The sequence below is a fragment of the Protopterus annectens genome, chromosome 11.part0, assembly GCF_019279795.1.
Source record: "Protopterus annectens isolate FY-2018-M chromosome 11.part0, PAN1.0, whole genome shotgun sequence".
NCBI lineage: Eukaryota > Metazoa > Chordata > Ceratodontiformes > Protopteridae > Protopterus > Protopterus annectens.
This window is the reverse complement of record NC_056745.1, coordinates 328,124,771-328,143,440: the sequence shown is the minus strand read 5'-3', so window position 1 is coordinate 328,143,440 and position 18,670 is coordinate 328,124,771. Positions and strand designations below refer to the sequence as shown.

The window sequence follows — 18,670 nt, the reverse complement described above, 5'->3', positions numbered from 1 at the left end:
GGGAACCCCTGATAAGAGTAATTAAATCCTCAGCCATTTTAAGCATCTGATTTAGGCATGGGGCCTGGAGATGGGCCCTGTGCAACAGGCCTCTTGGGATGCCTGGCTGATTTGGACTTGGTAAAGGCCTTAATGGAAAAGGAAGATGAGGGTCTAAAGACACCATGGGTGGAAGTGGACCTGTCCACATTAGGAGGCTCAACGCTCACAGTGGCTTCGGTGGTTGTAGTCTGGGTCTGGGCCGAGGTACCTGCGGTCTCGGTTACAGAAGACACCGCCAAAGAAGTGTCGTCGGTAGTCAGGGACTGCATAGGTGTCTCGCTGAGAACCGGACCACGTGTAGCCGGTTTTGGCATGGTGTCGGTCCTCGTCCTTACGTTTTTTGGACAAAACGGTAGTCGGAGTCTCCGACGACATTTTATAATCAAAGGCTGTACCAAAAAAGTGTTGGGCGAACTCCGCCCGACGCTTAATAGTGCGTTTATTGAAAGTAGCGCCAGACAGCCCGAGACGTCGTGGTCTGGGCCTAAACAAGGTATGCAGAGGGAATGGAAATCCTTATGCGGTATTTGCTTCCCACAAGAAATACAATTGTTAACTTTTTCTGACATCGGTCTGAGGCAAGAAAAGTTTCCCCAACGGGGTACTTAGCTTTAATGAAGACTTCGGTTTCCAATTTTTCGTAAATTTAGGAGCTGGCCGACTGGCACTTGCGAACTGCTTCTGCTTCGGGCACCGCGCGGCAAAAAAGACTGAAGAAAATGGCGTTGGCTGTGTCTTATATACTCCTGCCTCACTGACGTCAGGAAAAATGCGACAACAACCGATGCCGGACCTAGACTTTGGAATTCGGCCGACCGAGGACCCGCCTGATGGCAGAAAACCCATCTGTGATTACTGCAGCTGTATGCACGATGAACATCAGAGGGAGCGGTCACAAAACCTTGCAAAACCGCAGAAGCAAAACCTGCCCTGGATTTAGAATAGAGAGGGAGGTTGTAATGCTTAGAAAAAGTATGTACAGAACTCCAAGTAGCAGCTTCCAAAATATCCTTGGTAGGAACCCCACAAAGAAAAGCTGCTGAAGTACCAGTAGCCCGGGTAGAATGAGTCCTAACATCAACCGGAACCGGATTGCCATGATAAGAGTAACAGAACTTGATGCAATGGGCAATCCACTTGGAAATAATTTGCTTAGTGATTGCTTTCCCCTGAACAGTAGGAGCATAAGCGACAAACAACTGATCAGATTTCCGGAATATCTTGGTCCTGTCCAGGTATAGACGAAGCTGTCACGTCTAGAGAGTGCAAAAGACTTTCTTCCTCACTTTGAGGATTAGGATAAAAGGTAGGCAAATGAACAGACTGATTCAAGGCCACTGCCGAAACCACCTTGGGCATAAATGTGGGATTAGTCCTTAGAGATACCCTGTCCTGATGAAAAATAAGGAAGGGTTCCACAGCCATGAGTGCTTGCAATTCAGAAATTCTCCTAGCAGAGGTAATAGCTAAAAGAAAAGCAGTTTTCCAAGACAAAAATTTTAAATTCGTGGAAGCTGCAGGTTGAAAAGGAGACAAAGTTAATTTCTCCAAAACATAGTTAAGATCCCAAGTGGGAACAGGAGCCCTTATAGGGGGCCAAAATTTCTTAGCCCCTCTAAGAAATTGTTTAAGTAATGGATGAGAAAAAATTGGAGGATCCGTATCGTAATGTGCAGAAATAGCAGAAGCATGAAGCTTAACAGACGAAAAAGATAGGCCCGTATGTAATAACTCTGTCAGATACTGTAAAATCAGAGGAATGTTCGGAACAGAAGAATCACCACCGTGGACTTGACTCCAGGAGCAAAATCTTTTCCATTTTCCCGCATAAGATTTTCTAGTGCTGGGCCATCTAGCTTCAAGGATTACATCCAATACCTGTTTGGAAAGGGCAAAGGTGTTTACAGACCCTGGATCTGCCAGGCAGCTAGATGCAGAGTCTTGACATGACTGTGCAGTATCCGGCCGTCCCGTTGAAACAGTAGATGAGGGATTTGAGGCAGAATCCAGGGAGGCTCCTGAACCAAGTTCATCAGAGTGGAATACCAGAATTGCCGAGGCCAATTGGGAGCCAGTAGAATCATGTGCGGTCTGTCCTGTTTTATCTTCAGAAGTACCCAAGGCAGGAGAGGAAAGGGAGGAAAAGCATATACTGAGAGGTGTTTCCAACTGAATGAGAGGGCATCCACTTTCCATGCTAGTTTGTGGTAGGTCCTTGTGCAGAATGTTGGAAGTTGATGATTCTGAGGGGATGCAAAGAGATCTATGTCCGGACATCCCCAAGCCTTTATAATCATCCTGAATATCCGAACATCCAACATCCATTCATGTGGATCTGAAATGCGTCTGCCAGAGTGTTGTCTTTCCCTGGCAGGAATTGCACCTGTAAGTCGACACTGCAGGTCAGAGCAGTGTACCAGAGATTCATGGCTAATCTGCACAGGGGGTAAGAGTGAGAGCCCCCTGCTTGTTGATGTACCACATCACTGTAGTGTTGTCTGTCCATATCAACAATTGTCCTGGTAGAAGAAGGTCCCTGAAGGCTATCAGGGCATTCTGTACAGCTAGCATCTCCTTCAAATTTATGTGCAGGTGCGTTTGCTCCTTCGTCCAAACACCCTGAAGACATCTCCCGTGCATGTGGGCTCCCCATGCATAATCTGAAGCATCCGTTGTCAGAACTTGGTTGGTCGGCGGAGGACAAAAAGGCTTCCCCTTGTTCTGTAGACAGGCTTCGGCCCACCAAAGAAACTCTCGCTGGAGACGAGGCAAAATCGTGACCACTGTTTCCAAACTGTGGTAATGCTGAGACCAGACACTCTTGAGGTACCACTGCAGTTTCCTCATATGCAGCCTTGCATATGGTATTAGCAGAATGCAGGAGGCCATGTAACCCAAAGCCTGCAGAATTTTTCTTGCAGTCAGCTGTTTCATTGAAGCCAGGTGTCGGAAAAAAGAAGCTAGTTGCACTTTTCTGTCTGGTATCAAGGAAGCCATCTGGGTTGAAGTACTCAGAAGAGCACCCAGGAAAGTAATCTGTTGTGTGGGTACCAGGTTTGATTTCTTTAGATTCACTGTGAAACCGAGGCACTGAAGAAGACGCTGCACAAAGGCTAGTTGCCAAAGTAGAGTGTCTTTGTCATCCGCTTGAAGAAGACAGTCGTCCAGATAAGGGTAAATTTGAATCCCCTTCTGTCTGCAAAACGCCATTACTGGTGCCAGGCACTTCGTAAAGACCCTGGGCGCAGTAGATAAGCCAAAGGACAGCATAGAGAACTGGTAATGTTTCGAGCCTGCTTTGAAACACAGAAACCTTCTGCACTCTTGCCTTAAAGGAATATGCAGGTAAGATTCTTTAAAGTCCAAAGTCACCATCCAAGCGTTCTTGTCCAACATAGGCAGCAGCTACTGCAGAGTGAGCATCTTGAATTTTGGTATATCTAGGAAGGTGTTTAGTACAGAGAGGTCCAGGATTGGTCTCTACGAATTTTCCTTCCTGGGAACCAGGAAAAGTCTGGAATAAAAACCTTACCCTATTTCTAAATTTGGCACCAAATCTATGGCCCTCATAGCCAGGAGGGACTGAACCTGCTGTTGTGCCTCTGCCCACTGATGATTTGGCAGGACTGGCCAACCGTTCGGTTTTGGCAAAGTGTGGAAATGAAATCTGTAACCTCGAGACTATGTCCAGAACCCATTTGTCTCGGGTTATGTGGTTCCAATTTTGATAAAAAAGAGAAATCCTTCCCCCCAAAGGAGCTTCCAGGAGAGGAGCCCCTGGAACCAGAAAGGGAGAGTCATAAAGACGGTTTTCGGTAGGGTTGAGACTTATCTTCACCTCCCTTGGGAGAGGGGGGACTCCACTGCCTATTCCTAAAATGGGACTGTGACTGCCCCCTACCTCTGGAACGCCTGAATCTGCCTCTCTGAGACCTGTCCGAGCCCGGAAAGGACCAAGGTTTAGTTGGCCAGTGTCTGCTAAATCTAGGAGGTTGCACCTGTAGAAAATCGTTAACCGTCTGCATAGATTTGTCTTTGTCTTCCATTTTCTTCAATACCTCTTCAGCTTTGGACCCAAGCAGAACATCGTGCTGCAAAGGGGCATCCAAAAGTTTGGCTTTAATCTGATCCGGCAAGCTTTGATCCCTTAACCAAGCATGTCTTCTAATAACAGCGGCAGTTGTTGCAGCCCTACAAGAAGCTTCCAAAGAATCAAAACCACAATGCAGGCTATGTTTACCCACTTATTCAATAGCATGCAATAAATCCTGTAACTCCTAATTATCCGCACCAATAGACACAGCTGACATCTTTTGTTGAAATACAGACAAAAGGTATTGCTGAGACTTCAGCATATGAAATTGACAGTTCAAAGCCCTAATAGACAATGTAGCAGAAGTATAAACCTTTTTACCCCATCTCTCCAAAGCCCTGGACTCTCGGTCAAAGGGAATAGGATTTTTAGCAGAGGCCGCTTTAACACCATTAGGACCCTGAGAAATTGTTTCTGGATCAGGCGAAAGATTTTTAAAAAGAAATTTATGAGAATATGGAACCCTATAATACCTATCCGGTTTGGCCGGAGTAGGGGGAAAAGAATCAGGAGAGAGAGAAGCTCGAAAAACATCATCAACAATGTCCAATACAGGGGGAATAGCCAGAGGCTTATGCTGTGGGAGAAGAAGAAAATCCCTAAGCCTTTTCTTGGATTCAGAGAATTCCTGCCCTTCCCAGTGAAAATGCACCCACGTATCATGCAAAGTTTCACCAAAAGAATAATCCTCAGGAGGAGAGGCAGAAGGAAAGGAATCTTCAGCATAAGAATCCTCATAAAGAGGAAAAGAATAATCCTGCTCAAGGGAAGAAGCAGAAGAAACAGAAATTTGGTCTGAAGAATCATAATCGGACTGTAATCTAGGCTTCTTGTCAGGAGGGGGATGAGAACCCCTGATCATAGTCAAGAGATCTTCAGCATCCTAAGCATCTGCCTCAGAGGCCTAGGACCCTGATCAAAAGGTGTCTGTGCTAGCCACTTCACTTTAGCTGGAGCATTAGACTTTGACTTAGCATGTAAACCCGAATCCACATTTACAGGAAGCTGTGAAGGCCTGAGGACTCCCTCAGAAGCCGGTACCTGCCTACCGGCTCCAGACCCAACTGAGGAAGCAGTATCCGAAGGTCCAGTCCCTAGCAATTCTGAAGACCCCATCAGCTCCACACCGGAGTTGGTACAGGCAATTGGTTCAAAAGAGGCGGATGACAGGGGCTGCAAAGGCGCCTCACTGACGACCGACGAACCAGCAACTGGCAATAACTGAGTAACATCCTTTGCTGTGGACCTCGGAGGCCTGTCTGCATCCCTGCGCCTCTTACACACCCCAGAAGCCAGAAAAGAGTCTGAAGACATGTTATAATTAAACTTTTTTCCAAACTAGAAAAAGGCAAAGTTATATCTACGCCTAATAGTACGCTGATTAAATCTAGCACAAAACACACAATTAGCAACATCGTGGTCAGGACCCAGGCAGGGAATACAGTAAGAGTGAAAATCCCTATGAGGTATTTGCTTCCCACAAGAAACACAATTATTAACTTTTTCTGACATCTGACTGGAGCAAGAAAAAGACCTCCCCAACGGGGTACTTATCTGTAAAAAACGAAAATCCTGGGATTAGATCCAAAAACAAACAGGAACAGGCTGACCGGCATCAGTGAACTGCAAAGGGCACCGCGTGGCAAAAAAAGCTGGGGAAATAGCGTCAGCTGAGGTCTTTATACCTTCCGGCACATTGACATCAGGAAAAATGCGACCTCAGCTGGCACCTGATCCAGACTTTGGGATTCTGGCCAATTGGGGGCTGCTGCTGGCAGGAAGAACCCAACAGTGATGACTGCAACAGTGAACCACGAAGGACATCTAGAGATCCTACAAAGCAGATGAATGTGGAAACCAACAAGTAGCACAAATGGAAATATTTATGGAAGACTTAATTATGCCAAGATTAGAAGACGAGGCTCAAAAAGTAATAGTTAGGACTGGAGAAGATGAGGTAAAAGCAATGGTGTATAATTCATCAGCAGGGAAGTCTCCAGAAACAGATGGTATTCCTGTGGAAGTTTGGAAGTTAGGAGGGAGGAAAGTGATAAGGATCTGGAAGATTTTGTTTAATAATATTTTAAAAGGAGAGGAAGCACCAGCATCTCGGAAGAAAGCTGTTATGGTGATATTACCCAAACAGGGTAAAGACCCATAAGACCCTGTTTCGTATTACCCAAAGAGGGTAAAGACCCATAAGACCCTGCTTCGTATAGGTCCATTTCAATTTAAAACAATGACCATGTCTTTGTGTCAATGTACGCTAAAAGAATTGCAAAGATGTTGCTGAAAAAGATAGATATGAATCATTGTGGTTTTGTGGAGGGGTGGCAAACATTTGATAACATTAATAGAACAATGATGATCCAGTGGGAAGCAGAATGTGAGAAAATACTGTTGTTGGTGGTGGGTTTTGATGCATACAAAGCATTCTGCTGGGATTTTATCAGTACGGCAATGAATGCATTTGTATTCCGTGATACAATAACAAGGTTAATTAGTAAGATATACAAAGGATTGGAAGCAAAAATTAAAGAGGAAAAGTTCTTCTCTGATAAGCTGTGTTTGAACAGAGGAACCAGCCAGGGGTGTCCTCTTTCCCCTTTATTTGCTTTATATTTAAAAATTCAAGCATATAATTGGTATGGTAATCAAGAAAAGTTGGCTTTATTTGCAGATGATATTATTTTGTACTTGATAAATCCTGGAAAAGACATTTCAGTATTGTGGATCACTTTGAGACAGTTTCAAGTTTTTTCATGACATAAAATTAATAAAGATAAAACAAAAACTATAGCTGTAAATTATGTACCCACATATGAATTGGTTCCGTAATACTCATATTTATGGGGACACGATAAGATGAAATATTGAGGTATATGGATTAAAAAGACTTCCGTTATGGAAGCTAAACATATGAGGGAAGAGACTAAACAAAAGAGTATACAAAAACTGAGAAATGGAAGCTGTTGCTTACATATAAGAATATTAAGATACAATCAGTGAAAATGTCTTTTGTTCCTTTTATATATAGGTCAGTCATTTTTTATCAAGCAGAGAAGTTAGAGACAATGATTAAAAAAGATTTAAAGGAATATATCTGGGAGGGGAAGAGGGCAAAGGTTAAGTGGGATAAGCTGATTTTCCCAATAGAACAAGGTGGTTTAGGATTACCTGACTTGAAGGGACATTTTACAGCTACAAAGTTAAGGCTCATATGCATAACACAAGCAGAATGGTTAGAATTCAAAGTGAAAAAGAATGATGATGAAGTGGGGGAAGGTTAAAGAAATAAGGACAGAGTGGGATTTTTGGATGCAGATCCTTCAGGAAAATAACAACCATACAGAATATTATATTTATAACACTGCAGAAAGTGCTCTAATAACTAAGCCAACACGGGAATGGAGAAAGGATATTTTGCCAGTACCGATGACTGCAAGTAGAGGTATAGAAAACAGACAAGAGGGGGCTGCAATTTACTGGAGGAAAAACGGCAAATAAACCAATGAACTGGGATCAAATAACTAGAGCGGGAAAGGATGTGTCCAAGAAGCTTGGAATGCAGGTTTGAGACTGCCTTCTGTACCAGTGATTGATATCAGAGTATAGGGAAAAAGAAAGGGATAGTGTGGTCTTAAATGAAACACCTGCCCTAGAAGAGTTTTTAGATGAATCTAGAACAGAAGCTGCTGTGAAAAAGGGGATAATTTGTAGGGCATATAAAACATTGCTTAACAGCTATAAGAATAAATCAGAGGAAGTTAGAAAAGGTAAGAGAGACTAGAAACGCAATGTACAAGGGGACAATGTCAGGACATATATATGACTCCCAAGAATTATGCATCAAACTCCAGAAGGTTTAGAATTTTTGTTTGGAAGTGTTTGCATAGGTATTTTACACCCCAGGAGACAGAGTTTTTTCCTCAAGTAGACAGCAAATGGTGTTGTGACTGTGAAGAAAGACGTAGCTGGGAACATGTTTTAGCAGTGTAACATGTTGGCAGGTTTTAAAAAATTCCCTGCAGAATTCTCTGCCAGAAATATTGGGGGAGCAACGGAAAGGGTTTTTTTGAGCATAGACACAGGATCTGAATTGCCTAGACATACATATTAAGGCATTTATTAAGAGTAATACTATTGGCTAATAAAAAGGCAATTGCTAGCAAATGGGAATCAAAATGTAAATCAGCTGTATTTGAAGTATAGCATCAGTACTGATTATTGATAAAAAACTGGAAATTGGATCTTTAGAAAAGGGGAAAGAACCAATTACATAGAAATAAATGGAATTTGTGGAAACAATACAAGCACGATAATATCATCATGGGGGAGTAAGTTTTAAGGGAATGCAGGAATTGAGCAATTTATGTAATATTGGACTACATCACTGTAAAGAAAGAAAATGTATATGGAATGCATAATGTATGGAAATTAAAAAAATGCTAATATGGTTTCTTTTCTTTTCTATTCATGTATATATGCATATGCCTTAACTGATAATTTAATAAAGATGCTAAAAAAGGTGTGCACCAAAGACTAATTGGCCACAACACAGATGTCTGCACTGCAACCATTTCTGAAACAAATGAAGCAGACAGGTATTCTTCAAATGGAGTGAACTTTGACAGTACTTGCCAAGAAATGGTGAGCTTCCTGATGGCAAAACACAATGCAGCTGGCAGCCCACTTGGGAAGTGTCTGTTTGGTAAATATAAAAACTTACCTCCCTGAAAAGGGAAAGGGACAGCAGCTATACCTTCAAAATCCATGTAGCCACTTCAGGTAAAACATGAACTGATAGGTCACATCACACCTAGGGGAAGAACGTTTTTTTTTTCTTTCTAGGCTTCTGCCTCAGCACAGAATTATGTATTTGTTCAAGGACAATTCAGAAACACCTTCCAGGAGGAACTGTGAGGGAACTCTCAATCCCTGTAAAATGCTGGACCTGGTTCCCTGCTCATAATGGACAAACTCTTAAGCAGAAGTGATGTCCACTGGAAAGAGCACTCCCAAGAAATGAATTTCAGTCATATCAATGCAGTTCACTCAAGTGGCTGAAGGACATGCCTATCACAAGTTTCTGATCACATGGGCTGGAAGGGGTTCTTCAAAGGGAGAACAACATGCAACACTCCCTTAAGGAGCTCATTTGTAAACTAGTGTTGGGCAACAACCTTACTCATCAAAAGGACATGATGGGCAGAAGGAATTGACACATGCACCTTGGCCATAGAATTACTGAGGTCTTAATTATACAGTTAGAGGACTTAGGTCAGGATCACTTGAAAAACTGCAGACTGGATTGATACAGATCAGCCATGTAAAATGAGAAACATTTACACTTAGAGGCACAGTCCTACCAAGAGAAAGCTTCCTAGAAGCCATAATAATCTCTAAAACTCCAGAGAGAAGATGCAGTAAGATCAACAGAACTATATCAGAACCAAGGACCTGAGCAGACCCAGTGGTTACTTCATCCATCCTTGGCTAAGACCATAAGAGCATCCTTTACTATTAGGAAATATCCAGTAACTGAAACTATGCCCTTCTCAGCCACAAAAAGCAATGCAAATGAATTTTTGTCTCCCTTCCTTGAACTTCAGGCTGAGGTGCAGACACAGCAGAAAGGGTAGGAAGGCATACAGGAATCTTCAGAACGATGGGATATGGAATGTATTCAATATCATTCCCACCCTTTTGCTTTGTTACACTGAGCAAACTGAGGGAAGGTTCTCCTCTCTCCCAAGTGCTGAAAATGTCTATCTTCAGAGCACCCTACTTCTGAAAGACCCAAATCACATACAGTTTCCAAATTGCAGCTCAGGAACATGACTGGAGCCGAGTCTCACAGAACCTTTTATGGGATGTGATCTACTGACAGTGTGATTCACTTGTCTTAAGTCCCTCTGCCAGATAAGCGTGACCTACAACAATAGGGCTTCATAGGTTGATAGGAAAGTAATAGGCTAGCTGCCCTTGTGAGCCATTTTAAGTCTAGCCAACTTGCCTCTTTGTGCTCAAAATAACCTATCCCATTTGATTATGGATTGGCCTTACCCATCTCATTGTCAATAATTATGTGTTACCCATAATGAGAATGACTGGGATCGTTCCATAGATAACTTGAGGGGACCCATGCATGGGATTAAGCATTTAGGTGCTGCCTTTTTGCATCAGTAGTACAGGGAGCAGTCCTGGGGTAAGTTGCCTGTTTCCCATCCATAGATCTAAGTTACAATTGAATATGTACAAGGATAAACTTTGTTTTATGTGAATGGAGAGTCTGTTCCAGAGCAGCAGTATCCTCTGTGAAATGTACCTGTCCCGCCAAACTGTTTTGTGGATGTTACAGAAGAGGTTTAGATCCCTAGGCCATTTGACTTGCCGATGTGCAGTAAATCCATCAGTGATGGGTCAGAGGATGCCTTGTATGCCAGACATAGGTCACCTGTTAGCAATCTGTAGGATACAGAGTACAGTGACAGGGCTTTAAGATGGTCCAAGCAGAACATCAGTCCAAGGAGAACATGTTATTTAGGTCTTGTATCCTTTTTGTAAGATATCTCTGTGGGCATTCCAGTTGTTGCATGTGTCTGGACAGATACATGCCAAAAGGGACATTATATTTAATGACTGGCCTTAATGAGGGCTCAATAAATGGGGGCAATGATATCCCTAGACCTAGACACAATATCTTTATTTATAAGTTCTGCAATATAGAAGGACTTTCTTACAATAGACACATGTTGGTCAAAAGTTAGGTCACTGTCTACATTTCCAAATCCCGAACAATTGGTTAATTTTAGGGGCATACTGTCCATGTTATAGTTTCCCTGGGGTAGATGACTTCCCAAAAGATACAATAATGCATTTTTTGGCATTTAGTTTCTGTCCACAATTTTGGCACCAACCTTCCTGCAGGATGCTAAGTCATTTGGGGATTCAATGTTATCTGCAAATTTTGTCGGTTTTTACTTCAGAAAATTAGATGCCAAACAGCAGGACCCTGGTGGACTCCACTAGGGACTGGTTTCTTTGTTTAAGTAACTTCCCCCATTTTGATTATCTGCATCCTATCTGTGAGCCAGTTCCCAATTCAGCAGGTGACACAGGGGTTTATTCCCAGTTTGCTTAGCTTTTTTATTGTGCCTGTGTGAAGAATTGGCCGGGTCAAAGTATGTGGTGTGCACTGTTTTGCCTTCATCCACTGCTCTGGTGACATTTTCAAAAAATCCAACAGGATGAAGAACATTCTACACCACAGTAGTGACATTCTGTAAGAATGTCAATTTATTTAATAGCATATGGAGTTTTCAGGACAATATCACATAAAAATAACTCTTGATTAAATCCTGATGCTATGCCAATGATGCATGTTCAAGTGAAAGTTCCAGAAGCTATCAAGTAGAACAAGGTATAAACTGAAGAAAATGTAAAGATTAAATGTCATTAAAAAGCTTAACCAGCAAAATTGCCAAATAGTATGCTTACTGCTGCAAAGCAAGACATAAATCTGCATTTATATAGATCCAGAAGTTTCTGAATAACTTGATTAAAACAGCATTAGCCACTGCTTACAGCTGAAGAGGTCTCAGTAATGCAAAATACTAATGACTTTACACCACAAAATACAAACTAGTGATTACAGCAGATAAAGCAATAAGAAGAAAATTGAAAACTGAAATTGTGCACACTTAATACATCATTAGGCACGTACTGATTATGTGGACTTTTATTTGATATTTTATCAATTACCAGAAGTATTACGAGTTACTGCACAGGTAGCTGAAGGCTTGGAGATGCTGTAAAAATAACTACTATACCAGTTCATTTTTTCTGATGAAGTACAGACAAACACACTTATTTTTTGCAATTAAATAAAAGTTCTGTGACAGCTTGACAGAGTTTTCATTGGTATAGTGGTTATTTTACGCTGTGGATATATCGTTGTCATTGCTGTAAAAATAACTTTTTATCTATTTAGTGTGAAGTCAGCCATACAGAAACGGCAACACACGACTTGTGACTGATACAGCTACAAAACAAAGGAAAACACCATAACCAAGTAAGAGCAGATGTAAAATAAGACAGATGGTTCTGGAATTAATGAGTAATGTTCTAACACAGAGGGTCTGAAAACTAACAAGAGAAAAATTCACAGTTTTTGATTAATGCCAAAGCAAAGACAAACAGGCTTTACAACAACTTCTAGGAATGATACAGTATCTTGTAAAGTTAGTAATTAATATATCAAAATTAACCAAACCTCTAAGGAAGTTATTAGAACAAGATGTTGCCTTATAATGGAACTCTGCAAAACAGATGAGTTCTGAATGCTTAAGAAACTAGTTACAAATATACCAGCATTAAAATATTATGATTTGAAAAAGCCAGTCATGTTGCAAGTAGATGCCAGACAGAATGGTAAACAAAAGAACAGACAGCCTACGGGCTGCAACATTTAGAGATGCACAAAAGAGATATGGTCAGATAGAAAAGAAACTTATAGAGACAGTATATGAACTGAAAATTCTGTGAAAGCCAATGGCAAAGAACTTTAGGTGAAACTCACCAATAAATTCTTGCAAAACATATTAAAAGACCTTTGTACAAAGCACTGTAAGACTGAATAAGTTGTATTTAATCTACAGAAGTATAACCTGAAAATGAAGTACAGACTAGGCAAGAACTATACAGAGCAAATATGTTGTGTACAACATATTTACCTGAGTAGCATGATTTGTTGCTAGCACAATAAGAGGCTGGCCTGGATAAAAATTATCATTTTAGATGAGAAATTCAATCTTATTTTCTTTCACTGAAGAAATAAGTTGTGCCTGGAGGTTATCGGCTAAAGTGGACAAAACAATTCTCAGTCAACTGAAAAACAAGCCGCTTCACATCTGGGAACAGCTTGTGTGCTTCTTTGAAAAAATAGCTCTGCTGAAACATAAAAAAATCTTCACACACTGTTACTTTCAATAGCCAACTCCAGGCTCATATAGCAATAAAGGAAGAAAGAAGTCCCACTACTGGTGCTTTTTCAATGTTTTGTGATCTAGATGGAGGATGACCAGTAAAGTGCAAAAAAAAAAAAAACCAATTAAAAAAAAAAGAAAACAAGGGGGGAAAAGATAAAGATAAAGAATAATACCGTAGAAGTCAGAAATATCTTCTGAAACAGTCAAACAGCTGTGTTATATGCGATGAATACCATAATAATGATCGATAAGACCTTAACTGATATCTTTCACTGTCATCCCTGTAGTGAAGAACTGCTTTGAGGAGCAAAGTGGTCACAGATTTGTTCTTATTCAAAGCTGCTATGTTTTTCTATATATGTTCTATGGTTCATAGGTTAATACTAGCTCAGTGTAGGTTTAGACAACAATGGCATAGCTAATAGTTTGGAAGATGATGGTGAGAAGTAGAGTTAATCTGAGAGATAAATATAGAATATTTGAGCTCCTGTTAAGTTAGAGTGAAAGTAAATAGGGAGAAGTTGGAGGAAAGCAATGCAAAGAAGGAACATAAAGCGTAATGTGATATATTGTTTGGCATAGTTAAAAGGCTGTAACCAATGACTCCTGTGATGAATTTACAGGATACCATCCATTCATCACTGAAATTTGAATGTTGCTAGGGTGTTACACTGTCTAAAATGCAGGGGAAGCTTGTTCCAGATGTGAGTGAGGCACTATGTGACGAATTTAACCCTGCATCAGAATTTACGCTGTTTTGTCTCATAACTAGGTCTTTTGAATGGGTATTAACTGAGGAGCTTTTATTTATCAAGGAAAATGACGTTACAGAGCTGGGTTTCATACAGGTCAGAAGACAAGGCAATGAACATCTCACATGAGTCTATATGCCACAGAAAGTAAGAGCAAGTTTTTTAAGTCTATTCAAATAAGGCTGTCTCTTTAAACTTTGGACTCTTTTAGAGTTTCTTTGAGAGAACTGTTTAGAGCTACATATGCCAAAGTGAGCAGTGCATTATATTACGGTATAAATAAAGCAGATTAAATGGGAATTAGATTGGATTTTGATCTAGAGAAGAACCTATAACAAATGAGGTCAGAGAGAAGTTGAAGGATGGTCTGACAATATATAAAGAGACATTGCCAGTGAAACCTTTTCCAATGTACCAGTGCAAAATGCTTGACAGAAAAAAGCACAGGAGTTGATTATGAGAACTGGAAATACCTTGGACTTGAATCTGAGTCTGGGGTTAGGAGATGTAGATGAACAAGAAGACAGGCAATACTGAAATTAGTGAATAAATGTGAGATTATAAAGCATCAACCACATTTGTGAAACATGACTTTACAAGAAAAAGTGGCCAAGAAAGACTGAACTTTTGTTGACTTTGTTAAACTTGTAGGAGGTTTTAAAAGCATATACACCACTTTGTTATTAATGTTTAGAATGACACCAAAAAGGAAAAAAAGAAAGAAACTACAAGTAAAACACTTTTTGTTCTTAACATTATTTTTATAAAACCTTTCATGATATAATTTGCAACTTATATAGTAAAGCACTGCTGTATGTGATAAGTAAACAAATACTTTTTTTTTTTAGTTTTTAAGAAATGTAAGCAATGTTGTTGTTGTGTCTTTCGGCTTTTCCCGGTTAGGGGTCGCCACAGCGGAACTCCGGTCCGCTAATGATTGGCAGTAGATTTTTACGTGCCGAGTTGCAAGCAATAGAATGTAAAAATAGAAAAAAGGCTGGACAAAAGCATACTATGCTGTAATCTTGGCCTATTGAGGTGGGAGATCAGCTGTAAAAGTGTACGGATTACCATATATGTATTGTTGTTTTCTCATACTTTTGTAAAGATGAATGTCTGGATTAATGCCCTTGGCTGAATATACTAACACATTTCTTGTGGGAATAGAGGTTTTAAAAATAGGAGAACACTGTTAATGTAACAAAAAGTTTTCATTAGCAAACAAGTGTTCAGTGTGAGTTGACAAGTCTGCAGCTGAGCAGCTGTACATTCTGTTCTTATGTTGCCATGGAAACAAGCTGACTACAGGTACAAGTAATAAATCTTGAAAATTCTGAACACTAAGTTCTGAGAGAAATGCAACATTAAAAGGTACAAGGGCAAGTAAGTTAGTAAAAAAAGTTTAAATTATTGGACATGAATAAGGGATAGCAGCTTTTCTGATGCCTAAATACTTCAAAGCATTTACTAGAACAGTGTATAATTTAGTTTTAAAGACAGCCAGTGCACTTTTTCTTAGGGGAAAATGTTAATTTTTCTGAAAGCATACATGCTTTAATAAAGATAAGACAATAATGGACAGCAGCTAGTGTACATAGGAACACAGGCTGAAGCTGTAACATGCATCTTAGCATGGATAACCTTCATTTCTGGTAAGGTAATGTTTGTGGGTGCAGCTGTTGATTTGGGACACTTGTTTCTATCAGGAGCGTTAAACTTTATTATTTGAAAATGTACACAGTTTTTTTCCATTTGTTTTAAGTTAATCGGTTATGGGGTGTTCTGGGGTTTAATTGGCTTTCTGTTTCAGATTGTTCATTAAAACAAAAAGTTTTGTAAAACATGACATAGGTTCAAATGGAAATGACTAGAAACAACAGATCAACCTGCCAAACAGTGGGTGCATGTAACTGAAAAGATGGAAATAGACTTCTAAAAAAACTTTCATATACAACACGTCAGCATAACAAATTCATGTCATAATGACTACACTATCCACATTTTTTTGGAATGTGAATGGCCTCACAGGTATAGACAAACTAGCTATGCTACAGGAGACAAATTTGGAAAGAAGTGATCATGTGAATTTGATAAAGAAAGGATTTCAGAATGGATATTCAGCAGAATATCAGGGACAAAGGAAAAGGGGAGGACTAATACTAATCGTTAGAAGAGGTCCAATACTGATAGAAGAGAAAAAAAAGATAATTGTAGATTTGTGGTAGTAAGGGGCTACAGGTAAGGCTGGAGGATTACGCTGGATTGTATTTATATTCCATCTAAAACTGCTATTATGGAGGTTAAGAACATTTTTGGCGAAATAATCAGCTTTCAGCAGGGAATCTAACTTAAAGATGTCGACATGAACTTGATTTGCAACAGTGATGATATATCTGGGAGATCTAGAATGGAAAATATAACAAAAGAGGGTCGAGTTCTGAAGACATTTATGAAAATATTTGGTATGGAAGATATGAATTTGGTAGTAGGAAATCAAAAGAGAATTTACATATTATTCCCCAAGGCACAATAACTGGGCTAGACTAGACAAATTATATTTCACAGGAACACGTGCATTTAGTTGAGAGCATTGACACACATACAATAACTATTTCAGGTCATGCACCAATAATAACAAACATAAAAATGAAGGGTAATGAAGTAAAAATGAAGTGAAGGTGCTTCCCTACCTATATGTTAAAAAGACAGGAATTTAAGGAATATGTAGTTTTAATTATTCAAGCGTCATTAGGGAAGATAGATATTTATTCAGAAGTTACAGCTGAGTGGGACAGAAGGAAAGTGGAGTATAAAAATGGTATAGAAATAAAAGTAAAAAACAGACACAGTTAAGAAGTAACAATTTGGAGGGGCTGACAAAGATTGAAGTATTACAGAATAAAAGGAATCTCAGAGAATAAGAAGAGGCACAACTGCAGAGTGCCAAAGAGAAACTAAAGGAGTATCTGGATAACATGGATGAGTTTAGAAAGATTAATGTTAAGCAACTTTTTTATCACCTTTACTGAATTATCACTTAAGGCATAGGCAAGCATACATTTATATAAAAGAAAACAAACTATTTTAAAATGTTCACAGTTACAAACATTATATATCATATTTATTCTTTCATACAATCTTCATCAATCCAACATTACATAAATTGACCAATTCTTGCATTCCTTTAAACCTCACTCCTCAACATTTTTCTGCATTTATTGTTCCACAGTTTCCTTTTTTTCTAAATAATTTGTTCTTCCCTTTTATAAAAATCCCACTTCTAGGTCTTTTAGCTCTGCTACAATAGTCACTACTTCAAATACAGTTGATTTAGACTTTGATCTCCATTTTTAGTAATTACTTTTTGGCAGCTGACCGATATGAACTTAACAAGGCCTTAAGCAAATATTTTGACAATAACCCCAGAGCACAAAAACTTTTATCACGATGACTTTGACTCAGGCAACAAAAGGGAAAATTATTGTTGCCAAAATTACTGAGCCTACAACAAGAAAAATAACCATCTATCCTGTAGAGGTGTTAGAGGTATTTGTACAGACTGTTCTCTGTAGATAACAAGAAAGAGTACAAATAGGAATATTTATGGAAGACTTAAATATGCCAGGGTTAAAGGTAGATGAGTCTCAACAATTAACAGCAGGAGATGAGATAAAAATGCTGACATATAAGCAATCTGTAGGAAAGTCTCCAAGAATAGATGGTATTCCTGTGGAGGTTTGGAAAGTAGCAGAAAACAAAGTGATACAGATCTAGAAGGTTTTGTTTAACAGTATTTTAAAAGGAGGGACAGCACCAACTTCCTGGAAGAAAGTTGTGGTGCTATAATATGTACAGGCAGTAAAGAGACATCGGCTCCAGCTTTATATAGGCCATTTTAATTTTAAACCATGATTGCAAAGTGTTTATGTCTATAACAGCTAAAAGAATGGCAAACATATTGCCATAGTTAATAGATATGGATCAGTTTGGTTTTGTGGAGGGGAAGCAAACATTTTACATTAATAGAACATTGATGATCCAGAGGGAAGCCAAATGTAAAAAATACCACTGTTGTTGGTAGATGTTGATGCAAACAAAGCATTGCTGGGATGACATGAGTAGGGCAATGGAAGCATTTACATTCCCTGATACAATTACATGGTTAATTAGGAGGATATATGAGGTATTGGAGGCAAAAATTAAAGTGGAAGGGTTCCTCTCAGATAAGCTGTATTTGAAAAGAGCAAAGAGGAAGAGGTGGGCTATTCCCCTTTGTTATTTGTGTTATATTTATAGCTACTGGCAAAGAAAATAATGGACTCAGAAATTCAAGGATATAATTGGCATGGTAATCAAGAAAAGCTGGCTTTATTTGCAGACAAGGTCTTACTATATATTTATTTGCGGACAGTATTATTTTGTACCTGATAAAACCAGAAAAGGGCATCTCAGTGCTGTGGAACATTTTGAGACAGTTTCAAGTCTTTGGGGGGATATAAAATTAATGAAGATAAAAGAAAGGCAGTAGCTGTAAACTATTTACCATACATGAATTGGTTGAGGAATACCCATATTTATGGGGACATGACAAAATGAAATCTTTAGGAGTATGGACTAAAAAGGATTCTATTATGGCAGGCAAGGATATGTGGGAGAGACTAAACAAAGATAATTTACAAAGAAATGCATCTAGAGTGTTTCTGCCCAGGCCTCCGCTGAAAATTGGCTCGTTCCAAGTCAGACATTCCCGGTTAACAAATGGGTACCTTATATAGACACAAGAAATTCCTATC

The 18,670-nt window shown here is 39.6% G+C and overlaps 1 protein-coding gene across 1 annotated transcript in view; it reads right to left on the bottom strand.

Annotated features, from left to right (window-relative positions):
* Positions 1-18,670, bottom strand: part of APPL2 (adaptor protein, phosphotyrosine interacting with PH domain and leucine zipper 2) — a 1,154,621-nt gene that overhangs the window by 734,162 nt on the left and 401,789 nt on the right. The gene's annotated exons all lie outside the window — the stretch shown is intronic.